Below are 17338 nucleotides of genomic sequence, written 5' to 3' on the forward strand. Positions count from 1 at the left end.
AAGCAATTAAATATTTCCTCGGATTATAAGCAAATAGCCTGAAATTTGCAATGACTACTTGACAAAGAATTTTGGCTTGTAATTCTTCTTACCAAGCTGTTCAAGAAAATATTAAAGTCTCTGACTTGGTATCAACTTAGTTTATTTTTTCTCACCTTTTTTTTTTTTTTTTTTTTAATTCAGTACTCATGGCCTGAGTTTAAGGAACAAAAGGTCAACATGACTTATTTTTAACTTTCACATCTATTTCCCTTAATAGTTACATTATTAATCTGTATCTGAGTTTTTTAAGGATTTATTACCTATTTTAGAGATAGAGAGCATGTATGTGTGAGCAAGCTTGGGATGGGGCAGAGGGGGAGGAGAGAGAGAATTTCAAGTAGACTCCCTATTGAGTGTGGAACTCTGCTTGATCCCTGGACCCTGAGATCATGACCTAAGCCAAAACCAGGAGTCAGTCACTCAACCAACTGAGCCACCTAGATGCCCCTGAGTTTTTTTACATTAGATATGGGTATAGGAAAAATAAGATAGGTCTAAAAGAGCTTTTGGAAACACTAATTTTTAGAGATGAAATATAACACTGGGATATATTTGAGGAAAAAAAGAGTATTTCTGTTCAGTTTGATACCACAACTTTTTGATATATAAAAGATAATTGAAAACTTCAGCACTGACCCTAAATGCAAAATTTAAAAAAAAAATTAGTCAGATACAAATTTACTTAAATGAATAAATACTAACAATCTTTTGGAAAATAATTGAATATAGTTTTTCCCTTCCTACTCAGCTAAATACAGTTTACCTACTCCTAACAATGAACTTCTACTGCAGGTCTTAGTTTATGGTGGGAACTCTATTGAGCTCTGTATATGCTTTATTTCATTTAAGCCCCTCAACCACCCTATGTGGTATGCATTTGTATTATAAGAAAGGTGAGTGCTATAATAATTAAATCCTTTAATTTCAGTTTTTTTATTAAAAGACCATTTTTTCCCCCTCACTCGTAAAATCCAATTAATCATAGTTTGGAGAATGATAAAGTATCTTTCCCACAGTCATTCACAGACTCAGGCTGAAGGATGCAATACCACATACAAAATAAGTGACTTCTGATAATCACCATGTTCAATACAACCCACCAATCAAATGGAGGAAAAGATGTTTGGAAGATCACATGGGATGATTTTATTGGAAAGGCTTGAGAGTGGGACACATAATAGGACTCAGTTATCTGGTCACATGTTACCATGAAGAGGCTGGGACTGCCTAAGAAGGCAAGGCTTTATTGAGTTTCAGCTGTAGCATATGATGGATTATAAGGCATATGCATTTAATTTTCTTTATTTGTAAATAGCTCAATTTATTACCTGAATAAAGCATTTACATTCTGTGTTTATATGCTGCATTTAAAAAAAAAAAACTATGCTTCTTGATATAACACCTGGTTTACATATAATAGATGTTCAATTAACAGATTGATTAAAAATTTTCCAAGTAAACTTAAATTTTATTTGGCAGTGATTTAAATCCCTGTAGGTTTTCAGTAGCCAGATATGTAAAAAATTAAGTGTGTGATAAGACTAGTCAAAACAATCTTGATTGAATAATGGCTTTATTTGGCAAGTTTAAGCTGACTGACAATCAGAAATCAATGAAATCGCAAATTCATGTAGTTAAAAGAAGTGCAGCGTGTGTCCAGAGCCCCACATACTGCCTTCCTGCCATTGTATGCAGGCTCAAAGGACCACCAGTAAAGGTGCCGAAGAGCCAACAGGCTGTGAATAAACCAGTTCACCATACTCTCTTTCCTGGGCATCTGAATTATTACCTAAGCAACTCAGGGTTAAAGAAAAAAAAATGGATAAAATGGATTCTTCTAAAAATTGGAACCCTTAAGAGATTGTCCATTAATCTGTACTACCTAGATCTTGGGCAAGAGCCAAGCTGTAGTCCTTTCTGAGGCCAAATTGCTTTTTAGCTATTCTTTTGACTCTGTGGACCATATTTTCAACAAGTTTCTCTTTTAAATAATTTCACTAGTATTTCTGTTTTGTTCAATTTAAAACAGTAGCAATAAATATCATACGTATCACCAGGGTATTTTTTTAATAGTACCTTTAGCCTCAATGAGAATTGGGGAGTAAGCTGTTCAGAATTTTAAGTCAAACTTCTCATCCTGGGAATAAAGTGTGAGAGAGCTAAAATTGTCCTTTTCCCAAAAAACAATCACACGTGTCTTTTTCCATGTCTAGCACAGCCATGGTTTGTGGGCCCAAGAAACATCTGAAGTGTGTAGCAGCTCCAAAGCACTAGATGATGATAAAATAACCAGTGTGTTTGCTCCTTACCCATCTGCTAGTCCCCTTAAGTTGAAAGAATGTCTCCCCTTCATCATTCTTCCAGAGAACAGACTTGAGCATACCCTGACAGATGAAGTAAAGAAGATCTATGTGCAACAGTTTACTAAGATTGATGGCAAGTTCTGAACTGATATAACCCACCATGATGGTTTTATGGATGCCATCAGATTGATGAGACTGTAGAAAATTTCCACTGAACTATGATGCCAAGTGTTACTTTGTTGTGCATCATATTACATTTGAGAAGGCTAAATACAAGTTGTGAAAGGTACAAAGGAGTCCCTCGTCTGGTGACTGATTCCCTATTCAGATTGATTTTGAGACTGGCAAAATGACCAGTTTCATCAAGTTTGACATTGGGAACCTGTGTATGGTGACTGGCGGTGCTAACCTGGGAAGAACTTGTATGATCTCCAACAGAGAGACATTCTATTCTCTGAATGTGTTTCATGTGAAAGACACCAATGCTCTCCAAAATTTTCATTATTGGTGAATGAAATCAACAAATCATAGGTTTCCTTTCCCCAAGGAAAATATATCCACCTCACCATTATTGAAGAGAGAGATAAGAGTGAGTGAAATGATTGGAAAGGTCTTTGTATTTAATTAAAGATAATACAGTATGATTTTTTTAAGGTATATCCAATAAGTATAAAATCTGGCTGTTGTTCAAAGTGATTGTTTTATCAGCCCCAATGACCCAGTAGCCAATGAGAAGAAACACATAGAGCCAATGACTTACTGGCCATCATATGCTCTCTGTCTGTCATCTATCTAATGAACTGAACTTTTTCTGGTGGCAAAATTCATTCTAAATTTCATTGAGCTTCTAGAGCCTGAAACTTCACAAGACAATTCTATTCAATCTTGTTCAGAATATAAATATTCTGACCTAAGGAAAGCAGGAAAGACACATTTTTATGAGGTCTTGGGGACAGACTCTAAAGAGATTTTTGTTAATATAAAAACGTCTGGGCCTTGTATTCTAATTTTATAATCAATATAGATTTTTGTATTCATCCCTACAAAATGGTCATGTTTGTTGTTTATTGTTCTTATGACTTTTACATGACTTTGGATAATGTTTCTGCCCTAGAACGTGTATATTGCCTGCCATATGGCACTGAGAAGTCCTAGCATATTACCATGTTCTCTTGAGGGCACTGATGACATGTTTGTGAAGCAATCCCTGATGTTGTCACCCATGATATAACCTTTAATGTTTCACTTTTTTGTTTGTTTGTTTGTTTTGTTTTTTTTTTTTAATTTTTTATTTTTTATAAACATATATTTTTATCCCCAGGGGCACAGGTCTGTGAATCGCCAGGTTTACACACTTCACAGCATTCACCAAAGCACATACCCTCCCCAATGTAATGTTTCACTTTTTGGGATAGATTATTACCATTAACTCTTTGCCATCATCAGTTGTGCCACTAACACATTTAAGCCATATTTCAGCACATCTGCATACTTCATTCTGATACATAGACTGGATCTCACCTAGAGATCACCAGACATCATCTACATGTTGAAATCAAATCAAGTACATGAGTTTGCTCACTTAATAAAGAATTAAAGAGTGCCTTTTAAGGGAGGCTGTAATTAAAAGTGGAACCTGTTCAGGACTTGACATAAGTTCAAGAATGAGATTGGTGCTAATCCATAATTTAACAGCACTACAGGTTCTATCCCACGTTCCCATGTCATCTCCACAAAGATAGCCAGTGACAATATGTGCTACTTTTGCTTTGCACGTGCCGTCATCCCTACCATTCTGAACTATGATCATTATCAGCTTCTCTATTGAGAAAAGATGTAGGGTTGGGACTCCTGCACCTAGATGTCAAAATCTAGTTATGATATGAAGATATGTCAAAGAGACTAATAAAGGACAAAGCTCTTTTTCCCTGAGGATGTGGGAAAGCACCAAAAAATGTTGGGATGGAGAAAGAATTTGATTTCTTTATATATAAGCTGCTGTTGCTACTTCCCTCTTTTCTTCCACCTCATTTTTCTCCTACTCCTCCTCCCTTTTCCTGTCCTTTTTTTTTTTTCTTTTTCTTTCACCTCCATTTTTTTCTAAGTAATTACAAAAAGCTATTTCTAGAGCCTACCTTCCATATGGCCCAGCTAGGCAAAATAAAAACAAAACAAAACAAAACACAACAGCTAACTTGGTTAGAGGCAGAGTGGACTCTGTTACAACTTAACCTAACCCAGGATCCTAAATAGCAACAGTTACTGGAAAAAGTGGTGTTGGCATCTGCTAATCTTTCTTTTGTTACATAGAGGTGATGTTTTCATTTTTGTATTTCCATCCCAAACTCACATATGTGTACTTATACCTGGAGTGCTCAAACTGAGTTTGCACTAGGCTTGTCCCCCAATTACTGCCTGCTCTCCAAGTTTTCTTCCCTTTCCTTTGTCAATGATAACATCATTTCTACCATTTTTACTTAACACCCTCGCAGCTGCCTAGACTCTTCTGTTCCCACATCCTCCTGCTACATTGAAACAGTTCTGAATCTTCTACTTCTCTCCCCTCAATCTTTATCCTGTTGTGTCTTTATCCATTCCCCATGTATCTCCTTCCTTCCCTAATACTCCATTGGTTCCAGCAATTACCATTTCTAGACAAGAGTATTGAAATAGATTGCAAAGTGGTTTTCTTGGTCTTAGACTTCATACTTCTTCTAATGGTTTTCCATTCTGTTCTCAGAACAGAACTTCTGAGATAAATATGATCATGATGATTTTTACTAAAATCATCATAATTCCACATCTCTTACAAATAAAGTTCTTGCTTTTTATGCCCATCTCTGAAACCTCATTTGGAGATTCCTTTTCAATGTCCTGACCTTGAGTCATATTCAGCCACTTTTAGTTCTACCAATATGGACATATTGAGGTAAAAATACCCATAAGAAGTGTAACCTGGAACTATAGTTCAGAGTTTGTATTTGCACAACTATGCATCATGCAAATTAGGAACTCGATACTGTAACCACTTATCACCTTTCACACTTTTTTGCATGGGTACTGGCTGTTACTTAGGTGTGCCCCTAGAATATTCTCCTTTGGCCACAGGTCAGATATCTACTTACCCGTCAGCATGCATCAGGTGCCACATCTGAGCTCATGAAGGATATGATTTTTTTTTCCTTTCTCCACAACTTATACCTCTTTCTATTATAGAGTCTCCTCCCACATTCTTGCACTGTTATACTTTATACATCAATCACCTATAGAACATAGTGAGACAAGGAAGACTGAAATGTTATCTTTTTTTTTTTTAGATTTATTTTACATATTTGAGAGAGAGAGAAAGCATGAGCAGGGGAGTAGGGGCAGAGGAAGAGGGAGAAGCAGACTCCCCACTGAGTAGGGCTCGGTCCCAGGAAGCTGAGATCATGACCTGAGCCAAAGGCAGACACTTAACTGACTGAGCCACTCAGGAGCCCTCTGATGTCTAACTTATTCATTCATCTGTATTTACTGAACAAATACCAGTTTCTACGAAATAAAATATGCTCCAGGGGCATCTGGGTGGTTCAGTCAATTAAACATCCGACTTTGGCTCAGGTCATGATCCCAGGGTCCTGGGTTCGAGTCCTGCATCAGGCTCCCTGCTCAGTGGGAAGTTTGCTTCTCCTTCTCTCTCTAACCATTCCTTCTACTCATGCTCTCTCTCTTTCTCAAATAAATAAAATCTTAAAAAAATAAAATTAGGTAGCATAGACAATTAATTAATTAATTAATTAAAGTAGATATTATATATATGGAGTATGTTGTTTTCTGAATGAATGAATCTGTAGAGACTAAAACTATTTATGCACCACAATATTTTTGTGAAGAAACTATCTACCAAATATCTTAAACATAGATGATCTTGACATTTGATAAGAGATAAACAATTTTAATAATCCTGGTGTTTCGGGGCGCCTGGGTGGCTCAGTGGGTTAAGCCGCTGCCTTCAGCTCAGGTCATGATCTCAGGGTCCTGAGATCGAGTCCCGCGTCGGGCTCTCTGCTCAGCAGGGAGCCTGCTTCCCTATCTCTCTCTCTCTGCCTGCCTCTCCATCTACTTGTAATTTCTCTCTGTCAAATTAATAAATAAAATCTTTAAAAAAAAATAATAATAATCCTGGTGTTTCTAAGTCTCTGGAAAATCAAATTTCTGTAGTTTCATCACAAAAGACGAGGTATATTTGTGGGTGGCAGGTTTTTCCTTGGGTTATACCATCCATCCAAGCCTTTCTACAGTCTAGTAAATAAAACCATAGTAATACTCTTTAATGTTAAATTTTAATTGTCTTAATTTTCTTTAGTTTTAATCTATACTGCACTTTTCTCAAAAATTTTCAAGGGGTTTCCAGGTTACTGTAAAATCCAAAATTCTTACCAGCTATACAAAATTTGGCTACTAGTTACTTTGATTCCAATTCCTTCCAATCTTTTACTGTTCATAGCTCAGCCACATAAGCTCCTTGGGCTTCACTGAACATGCATGCAATCTTTCTCTAATCTCAGGGTCTTGATGTCATCTCTGCTTAGAACAATGTCTCCAGATAGCCTCCTAACTAATGCCTTTACTTAAGTTCATGTCCTGGAACCCCGTCAGAGGCTTCCTTTGATCACTATGGATAAATCTGTGCTCCCCATTCCCCATCATTAATGGTCACTTGCCCTGTTGTCACCACGTGACACAACACCTGCAGATTAAATGTCTTATTTTATGTAACCCCCCCCTCCCCAACTAGAATGGAAGGCCCATGGGAATGGAAACTGCTTTACTCACTGGTGAATTTCCATCACTTGAAATAGTACAGGTAGATGAGGCAATTAATAATATTTGTTGAATTAATGAATAAATACTTTTGTAAAATTTAAGTCAAGAAAATACAACAACTTAAACTTTCATGTTAAAGTTATAATATAAAAAAGCTGCAAAAGTAATACAGAGATATCCCACATATTCTCACCCATTCTCTCCCTATCAGATATTGCTTCTTAAATAATTGTAATACAAGATCAAAAGCAGAATATTGACATTTATATAATATGTATGCATAGTTCTATATCATTTTATCAAATGGATATATTCACTGCAGTCATCCCAATCAACATATGGGATTATTGCATCACCACAAAGACTTTCTTTATGTTACCCTTAAGAGTTTCACACATCCCTCCACCTCTCTCTATTCCTAACCCCCAGAAAACAGTAATCTGCTTTGCATCTGCATAATTTTTATAATACAGAGAATATTATGGAAATTAAATCATAGATCATGTGACCCTTTGAGAATGGCCTTTTTCACTGAGCATAATGTCCATGAGAGTTATCCAAGTTATTGTGTGTATCAATATTTCATTTCTTTTTTATTGCTAAGTAATAGTCCATGGATACAATGTACCATAGTTTAACCATTTGCCTACTGGGGAATGTTTTGGATGTTTCTGGCATTAGCTATTAATAAAGAAAGGTCATTTTTGAAAGTGAGAGTACAGAGTTTTGTGTGGGCGTAAGTTTTTGGGTTTTGGATAAAAGCCCAGAAGTCCAATGACTGAGTTTAATTTATTTTATTTTCATTCCTACTGGCAGGGAATGAATATAGATTCAGTTTTCCTGTATTGTCCTCAGTATTTGTCTGGTAAAAATTGTGCATTGTCACCAGAATCTATATGTTTTAATAGTTGTGTGATAATATCTCTTTTCCCTAATGATTAGTGATGTTGAACATATTTTCATATAATTATTTGTCATTTTGTTAATTATCCAGTTTCTAATTGGGTGGTTTTTGTTTTCTTTCTAATTGTTGCATTTGGGGAGTTACTTACATATTTTAGATATGAGTCCTTTCCCATCTATGTGGTTGACAAATATTTTCTTCCCAGTTGGTCTATTAATTCACACAACAGGATTTTTTCATAGTTATGATAAGCTATTAATTGATTTTTTTCTTTTACAGATTTAGCTTTTGGTGACAGGTCTAAGAACATTTCATCATGCCTTAAGGCCTGAAAACTTCCTATTTAAGTTCTTAAAGTTTTATAATTTTATATTTTACATTTAAGTTTATAATACATTTTAAATTAATTTTATATAAGATAGAAATTTAGGCATTGTATAAGGTGTCAGTTCCACTTTTTTGTTTGATTATTTATAGAAGCTCAGTTTTTCCAGCACTACTTGTTGGAAAGGCTATCCATCTTTTCTGATGAATTGTCTTTTTTCCACCATGAAAAATTTATTGCGTATTTTTGTATGACTCTGTTTCTGGATTCTCTCTTCTGTTCTATTCTTCTATATGTCCATCCCTTCAAAAATGGCACATAGTTTGAAAATTATAGCTATACAGTAAGTCTTGAATTCAATTAGAATAATTCCTCCCACTTTATTCTTCTTTTTCAGAATTATTTTAGTTGTTCTAGTTATTTTGCCTTTCCATACAATTTTTTTTAATTTTTTATTTCTTTTCAGTGTAACAGTAGTCATTGTTTTTGCACCACACCCAGTGCTCCATGCAATTTGTGCCTTCCCTAATACCCACCACCTGGTTGCCCCAACCTTCCAACCCACCCCCCGCCCCTTCAAAACCCTCAGGTTGTTTTTCAGAGTCCATAGTCTCTCATGGTTCACCTCCCCTTCCAATTTACCTCAACTCCCTTTTCCTCTCCATCTCCCCTTGTCCTCCATGTTATTGCCTTTCCATACAATTTTAAAATAATCTCATTTATATTTACAAAAACCCTTACAGAGATTTGATAGGTGCTGCATCAAATATGCTTATCACTTTGGAGAGAATTGGCTATATTCAGCCTTCCAAGCTGTGGAAATCAAATGTCCCTCATTTATTTGAATTTTATATTGATTTTTTCCATCAGTATGTTTTTGTCTTGCTGCATAAGAATCCTGCACATGTTTTATTAGATTTACACCTGGGCATTTCAGTTTTTGAACTATTGTAAATGGTAGTATTTTTTAAATTTGGATTTCTATATATTTGTTGCTGTGATATAGAAATGTAACTGATTTTTTTTGTTGTTTATAGTTTCTTGTGAACTTTCTGAACTCATTGAGTCCTGGAATTATTTATAGATTCTTTTGGATGTTCTACATAAACTATCAAATCATCTATATAGACAGAGAGAATTAATAATTAATCAATTAATTTCTTCACTGCATGCTTTACATGCCCTGTTGCTGTTGTTTTGGCCTTTTAATTTGTTGACCAGAACTAGTACAATAGTGAATAGAAGTGGTGAGAGCAGATATACTTGTCTTGTTCCTGATTTTATGGGGAGTACATTCAGTAATTGGAAATTAAGTATGGTATGACCTGTAGCTATTTTTTGAGAAATATTTATCAAGTTGAGGAAATATTCTAGTCAATATCATACCGGAAGCCATGGGCTGAAAATATATACTGATTTGAAAGGAAAACAAACAGATTTAAAGGGAAGAAATAAAATTGCTTTTATTCACCAAGGGAAACAAATGTGTATGTAGAAAACTCCAGTGAATTCATGTAAGTACTCTTTGAATTAATCAGTGAGTATAACAAAGTTGCAGGATAAAGGACATTATACAAAACTCCATTGTTTTCCTGTACACCGGTGTTGAACAAATGAAATTTGAAATAAAAAACATTTAGAATAATTCCAAAATTGAAATACTTAGGTATAAATATATCAAAATTTATATATGCTACATTTGCATACAACTACAAAACTGATAAAGCTATCATAGATGATGTCTATATATGGAGAAATATCCCATATTCATAGATTGGAGGAGTTAATATTGATAAAATTCTTCCACTTTGATCTATAGAATAGGTGAAATCTCAAAAAAATCCCTATAAGATATTTTTTATATATCAAAAAGCTGAATCTGAAATTTATATGGAAAGGCAAAGAACCCAGATTAGCAAGCACAATGCTGGAAAAGAAGACAGTTGGAGGACTTACAGTAACCAATGTCAAGACATACTATAACACTACAGTAATCGAGATAGAGTGGTACTGTTGAAATAATACACACTTAAATTAATGGAATCTAATAAACAGACCCAAACAAATATATTCAAATGATTTTTACATAGGTAGCAAAGGCAATTTAGGGGAGAAAAGATAGTCATTTTCAAATGGTGCTGGAACTACCAGAGATCCACATGCAAAAAAAAAAAAAGAACAAGAAGAAAAAGAAAAAAAACTTTACATATTTTAGAAAAAACTTAAAATCTAGATGACTTTGGATGTGGTAGTGAGTTGTTAGAATAAAAAATCACTATTCGTTAAATAAGGAATTGCTGATTTAGACTTTATTGGATTTAAAAATTCATATCCTTCTAAGACACTGTTATGAGAATAAGAAGATAAGTCACAGCCTAGGAGAATATATTAGCAAAATATACACTTAAAACAGTAACTGAAATATATAACAACCTCTTAAACCCAACAGGAAGAAAACATGCAATCCAGTTCATAAATGGGCAAAATATCTAAACAGACACTTCACCAAAGATGATATGCAGATGCCAAGCATTTGAAAACAATGCTCAATATCATTTGTCATTAGGGAAATACACATTGAAAGAACAATGAGATACCATAATATGCTTATTGGAATGGCTTAAATCTCACATTTGGCAATAATAGTTGCTGGCAAAGATCTAGAACAACGAGAATTTTCATTCCTGGTGGAACTCTTATTTCTGGTAAAATGCAAAATAGGACAACCACTTTGGAAAACAGTTTGACAGTTTCTTACATGATGAAACATGGTTATAAACCAGAAATTGTGCTCTTATGTTTCTACCTAATTTGTCTGAAAAGGTATGCTCATACCAACATTTTATAGACAACTGTTTACAGTAGTTTTATTCAACATGGTTTTCAGAATACAAAACAAAACAAAATTGAAATGGTTTTCAGTGACTAAATGGGTAAACAACCTGGGATAGAATACATTTTTTTGATGTATTAGAATACATTTTAGAAATAAACTGCCAAGCCACACAGATGAAACCTGAAAGCATATTGCTAAAGAAATCAGAAAGAAAAGCCTCATAATACATACTTTATATAATATAGTATGTACAGTATGTAATACCTTGTGTATACTGTATGATTTCATTTATGTAACATTCTGGGAGAAATAAAACTATAGAAACAATAAACATATCGGTGGTTTCCAGGGCTTTAGGGAGGAAGGAGAGCTGAAGATATGAGACATAAGAAACTTTCTAAGTTAGCAACGCTATTTTGTATGGTAACATACCACAGGGCACACGACCCTAGGCATTTGTCAGAACTTATAGAACTTCACAGCAAAAATAGTATATGCATATTTAAAATGCCACTTAGCCAGAGATTCCAGAATGAAAGTCACGTGACAAAAATATGGACTTATATTACAAAAGCATCAAATAACTTCCCTGAAGAGGTTAGGGGAAAGATACTAAGTGATTTTGGAGATGAATGGAGACTAAAACAAAGACTGAAGAAAACGTATATATGGCACTGAACTTAATTTCGTAAAGGTGTTTCCCATGGGGTTATCAGTTAACATTTTTGAAAACGTGTGTGTGTGTGTGTGTGTGTGTATTAGTGGAAATGAACAATTAACTTAATGGAAGTCGAATGGTGGGAATCAATTTTCTCATGCTAGAGTAGAAGTTACAGATGATGCGGGGGAGGAAGCTAGAATGAGCCATGTGTTAATGAGTTAGAGTTGGAGATATCAGCATTAATATGTTTAGTTTAGGGGCGCCTTGGTGGTTCAGTGGGTTAAAGTCTCTGCCTTTGGCTCAGGTCATGATCTCAAGGTCCTGGGATCGAGCCTCACATCGGGCTCTCTGCTCAGCAGGGAGCCAGCTTCCTCCTCTCTCTCTGCCTCTCTCTCTGCCTACTTGTGATCTCTGTCTGTCAAATAAATGAATGAAATCTTTAAAAAAAATGTTTAGTTTAATATAAATAAAGATATATACATATAGAAATATTTATAGATTTGCAAATTACATGAAGTAGTATGAACACATATATTCCCTTGCTCTTCCGGCTAAAAGGGCCTAATAGCAATTATAACTCAGGAACAATGAACATACCTGGTGTTTGCATCTTTGTTTCTCATGCCATTCTCAACAAAACAAACTGGGAATTTGGAGAAATAGCTGCTTCTAGGGCTAAGTCAGAGAATCTACAGGATGAGCCTATTCATACTGCAGTGCCCAAAAATGAGGTGCTTAAAAAATAATTGAATGGCAATTTGTCAAAGGGACGTAGGAGCTAAAGGAAAGAGCTTCCAATGGCCAAAATTGGAACAATTTTAGCAACAAAATAAATAATTTAGTGTTGGATTATAGCCATGTAAAAATAAATAGCAGTGAGTTTAGACCAATTATTTAATTATTTGGAAAAGTAAATAAAAGGGAGAAAATACATCTCCTATGCAGAAGAATTCTGAATAATTTATGTGGATACTCTGCCCTCAAGGAGACCCCGTCACTTACTCCCTACAGCTTAAGAGTAGGCTTCACATAGTGACTATTTTTCTAAAGAGTACAGTATAGAAAGGAATAAAAGAGTAACTTTACTACAGAGAGATCTGACAAACTATACATCATTCAGGAGATCAAGATTAACTCAACAAGGGTAAGTCAAGTCAATATTACATACCCTTGATATGTCATCGTGAGAATGACACTTTATCTTTGTGGTCTTATTCCTCCAAATACTGTAGCCTAATCATGAGAACAACACAGACTAATCCTAATTGAGGGACATTCTACAAAATATCCAATCAGTATTTCTCAGAACTGTCGAGGCCATCAAAAATAAGGAAAATCCTAGAATTGTATGAGGACTGATGGTAGCTACACCTGTGGGGAGCATAGCATGACATACAGAGAAGGTGAATCATTGTTTGTGTCCCTGAAATTAATGTAACATTGTATGTCAACTATACCTAAAGTTAAAAATATTAAAAATAAAATAAGTCAAATTTAAAAAACAAGGAAAGCATAAGGAGGCATGATTATGATGAGCAAACATGATGAACATTATGTAACAGAAGAGGTTATAAAGTAAAATACTAGGGAAATAGGAATAAAGAATAGACTTTAGTGAGTAAAAATGCATCAATATTGGTTCATAATTTAAGACCAATATCTAACGCTAATGTAATGTGTTAATAATAGGAAAAACTGGATGTAAGTTTGTGGGAACTTTATATTCTCTTTGCAAGTTTTATGGAAATCTGAAACAATGACTCAAAATTGTATTTTAAAAATTCTCTTCCAAAAACCTTAAATAAATGAGGCTTTTAAAAAAGTACTTATGTGTCTTGTAGGCAGCACAATAATTAAGAATTGAACTTTTTATCTTTGAATTGTATATTCATATTTTTTCCATCAACATGTGACTTAGAGCTCCCTGTCCATTCAGCCAACTCATTTGCTTATGCAAACCGCGTTCACCTTCAACTTGTATTTATAACTAATGGAAAAGTAAATTGAAATGCCTGAGCCAAAAATTTCTAGGAGGAATATAAAGAGAAATAGAAAAAAATCTATAAATTTTAGGATACCAAACTATAACCAGTTTCTTTAGATGGTAATCAACTTCCAAGGTAGTAATATTTCCCAAGTGTTGAAATTTGAAGATAAAATCTACAACAGTAAATTTTACAGATTAATGTTAAATATATATTAGAAAAAAAAAGCTTTTTAAAATATTGGTGTTTTCAACCATGTTAGATAAGTAAGTACAATGAAAGCTATCTTCAACTCTGTTCTCAGTATATACACTGTGAGATCACCATATTTGTGAAATGATTGTTAATCAGAACAACCCTGATGTGATATTTTAAAGATTTTTTTTTTTTTTTTTTTTTTTTTTGCCAGAGAGAAATCACAAGTAGATGGAGAGGCAGGCAGAGAGAGAGAGAGGGAAGCAGGCTCCCTGCTGAGCAGAGAGCCGGATGTGGGACTCGATCCCAGGACCCTGAGATCATGACCTGAGCCGAAGGCAGCAGCTTAACCCACTGAGCCACCCAGGCGCCCCATGATGTGATATTTTAGAAGACTGTTTCATGCTGTCAGTAATTGAAGATGGATTCACTGCAACAGTGTATTGTGCACCATAGTTAGATCCAATTTCTAAGCTTTAACGATGTGTTCATAGATCAGAAGCTGTATGATAAGTCTCTAAAGATGATGGCACGGTAGTCAGTCTGATGGTTTTAGTCTTCTTAATGTAGTGAAGGCCAAGGTCAAGAAAACATTGCTCTCAGTTTGAAACCAGTAAAATTAAATAGCAAATGGTTAGGATTCACCATTTGCAGGAAGAATTCTCCTTAAACAGTGACGTGTTTATCTGTTGTTAAGGAGAGGGGGGACACCCAAATCCAATCTTTATGATGACAGCCTGTGTTATATAGTAAAATGAAACTAAAGGAAGGTACAACCTAATCCATTCATCCATCACAGTCCAGTTTGGAGTTAGGAGGTATGAATTTTTTTTGGACCATGTAGCATTGATGGAATTTAACAATTTTGATGGAAAAAGGGGAAAATTTGGGTAGTTCAATCTAACGTAGTCAAACTTCAAGAGTGGTGGGGGACCAAAGAATAAGAACGTTATAACTAATTTTCTTAGGAAAACCGATACTCTGGGTTTTGCTGACTATAGCAGTGATTTCTATAGCAATGTTCCTAAATGGGAGAAGACTGTGCATTAGAATACCACACAACTTCTTGGAACTGTTCTAGAAAATTCCATCTTCTTTGTAATTTGGTGCTCAGTGGTAATATTTGGATCTATAATTTGGCCTCCTCAGGAGACTTGCCCTTTAAAAATGGCTTGAGAAGTTACCACCTCTGTTTTTTAAACCAGATGTTACTGTTATGTTGAAATGTTAACTTGGGATCCTGGATTATTTACAAGTTCCTTGAGAATTTGTTTACATGGGTCAGTACTTCTAAAACTAATCAATTATATGCATATTGAGCTGCCCTGTTTTCAAGAAACTGTGTTGGGCATGACGAATAAAAAATGTGGACTCATAAAACCCAAAGGGCTCATGATACAGAGATATAAATATGTAAGCAAATAAGTTTAATACAAATTCAAGAATTATGGGAGTCTAGAAAGAAGGTGATTAATTCTGAATGTTGGACCTGGAAACAATTTCCCAGAAAAAATGAGAGTTGAGCTAGACTTTATGCTCATAGAGATTTATCATGTAGAGAATGGGTAATGGAATTGGTAAATTAGAAAATGGACATAGCAGTAGCACATAACAAGATAGTAGATGATGTGTTTGGAGGAGGGCATGCCTTTGGTGTCAGGATCTATTAAGACCTATGATCAGAGGATAGAAAGGTGACTTTTAGGTAGAAGAAGCAGTGTCTTTAACAGCTTGCTTACTATTTCTGTAGATCTACTGATCTACCACCTTTTTTCCTCCAAACAAAACCCATGAGTAACATTATCTCATCAGTGCTTTTTGCCTTTCATTATTGACACTGATCTTCATTGTGGGAAAGAGAAGTTACTGGGATGGGAGTGGGGGACTATAACCCATAATTGGTGAAGTGTGTTGTACAATGGTTCAATGAACAAAGTCCCCTAGGAGCATTCCTGGAGCCCAGGAAAGTCAGATTTATTCATTGTACTGCAACAGTAGGGAGCATGTTCAGAGCAAACTTGGGGGTCACCATGAAGGGGGTTAAGGGTAGACTTTTTATGGCATTTGGACTTATGTCTTGTGAATTTAGGGAGAAGTTAGGGTAGCCATAGTCAGTTCTGAACAGGATGCTATAAGTACCAGGGGCTAGTTTGTGACTCAGGATCCCTAAGTGGGAAGATGGAACCTGGGTTAGAGTTGTAATGAAAGAGAAGCAGTGATCACTGCCACTGGTCAGAGGAGGGGAACGTATGGTCATGTTATAGTACTGGCATGGTCTGGTCTTAGTTGGAGCATTGTTTGTGCTCTCAGGAGAATGTTGCAGTCAGATCTTCGGGAGGCCTTATCCTTATTCTTGCTGATTATCTGCAGGGCTGGCTTTCACTTTCAGTTCATTGTGTCCCCAGCTTCTCACCATCTTCATTCTTGATTGAATATCTGCTTAGGGCACATCAAAATTTTCTTGTTTGTTGTCGTTGAGCAAGAACATGATATGTCTAGATATTAAAAACACTTGTGGTTACTTTGCAAGGGATGTGTTGGAAAGGCAATGCTCTGAAGACATGGAAACTAGTTAGAAGGCTCTTCCAAAAATGTAGGTAAAAATTATGGGAGTCTTATCTTAGACAATGAAATTAGAAAAACTAGAGTCATGAGACACACAGTGCAATCAATGACTCACTAGCCAATTGATGTGGGCCATGCAGGGTAGGTTTGAAAGCATTCTGCAGGAAGTGTATTAAATACACATATATAATTAGTTCCTAATTTCAAAATACTCATGATATTACATGCTTTTGTATATGCATTGTGGTTATTATATAGTGATTGAAGATGAGTAAATATAATCTTTGCTTTTGTGCAATTCACTATCAAGACTGGTGTATGGATACCTACAATAGACAATGAAAATAAATAATGTCAAGAAGGATTATGCAAACCTACAAACAGTGGGGAATTAAGAATTACTCTAAGGAAGTAATCTGTCATTTGGGACCTGCAGTATAAAGAGGAGAGGATAGAAGATGAAACAATATTGTGAAGTAGTAGGTGGCAGTTGGTTAAGCAGTGGATTCTCAGTTTTGGCTTTAGTCATGATCTCAGGGTTCTGGGATCCAGCTGCACATTGAGCACTCCACTCAGCAGGGAATCTGCTTTTCTCCCTCTCCATCTGCCCCTTCCCCTGCTCACTCTCTCTCTCCCCCTTCTTATTAAATAAACAAATAAATAAATCTATCTTTTAAAAAATACTATGAAGGTGTAAGTGAATAGCTAATGCC

General features: G+C 35.3%; 1 pseudogene; it reads left to right on the forward strand.

The window, feature by feature from the left end:
* Nucleotides 1–2262: 2262 nt before the first annotated feature.
* On the forward strand, nt 2263–2942 carry LOC116597049 (annotated as a pseudogene).
* Nucleotides 2943–17338: the final 14396 nt, after the last annotated feature.

The sequence above is a fragment of the Mustela erminea genome, chromosome 8, assembly GCF_009829155.1.
Source record: "Mustela erminea isolate mMusErm1 chromosome 8, mMusErm1.Pri, whole genome shotgun sequence".
Lineage (NCBI taxonomy): Eukaryota > Metazoa > Chordata > Mammalia > Carnivora > Mustelidae > Mustela > Mustela erminea.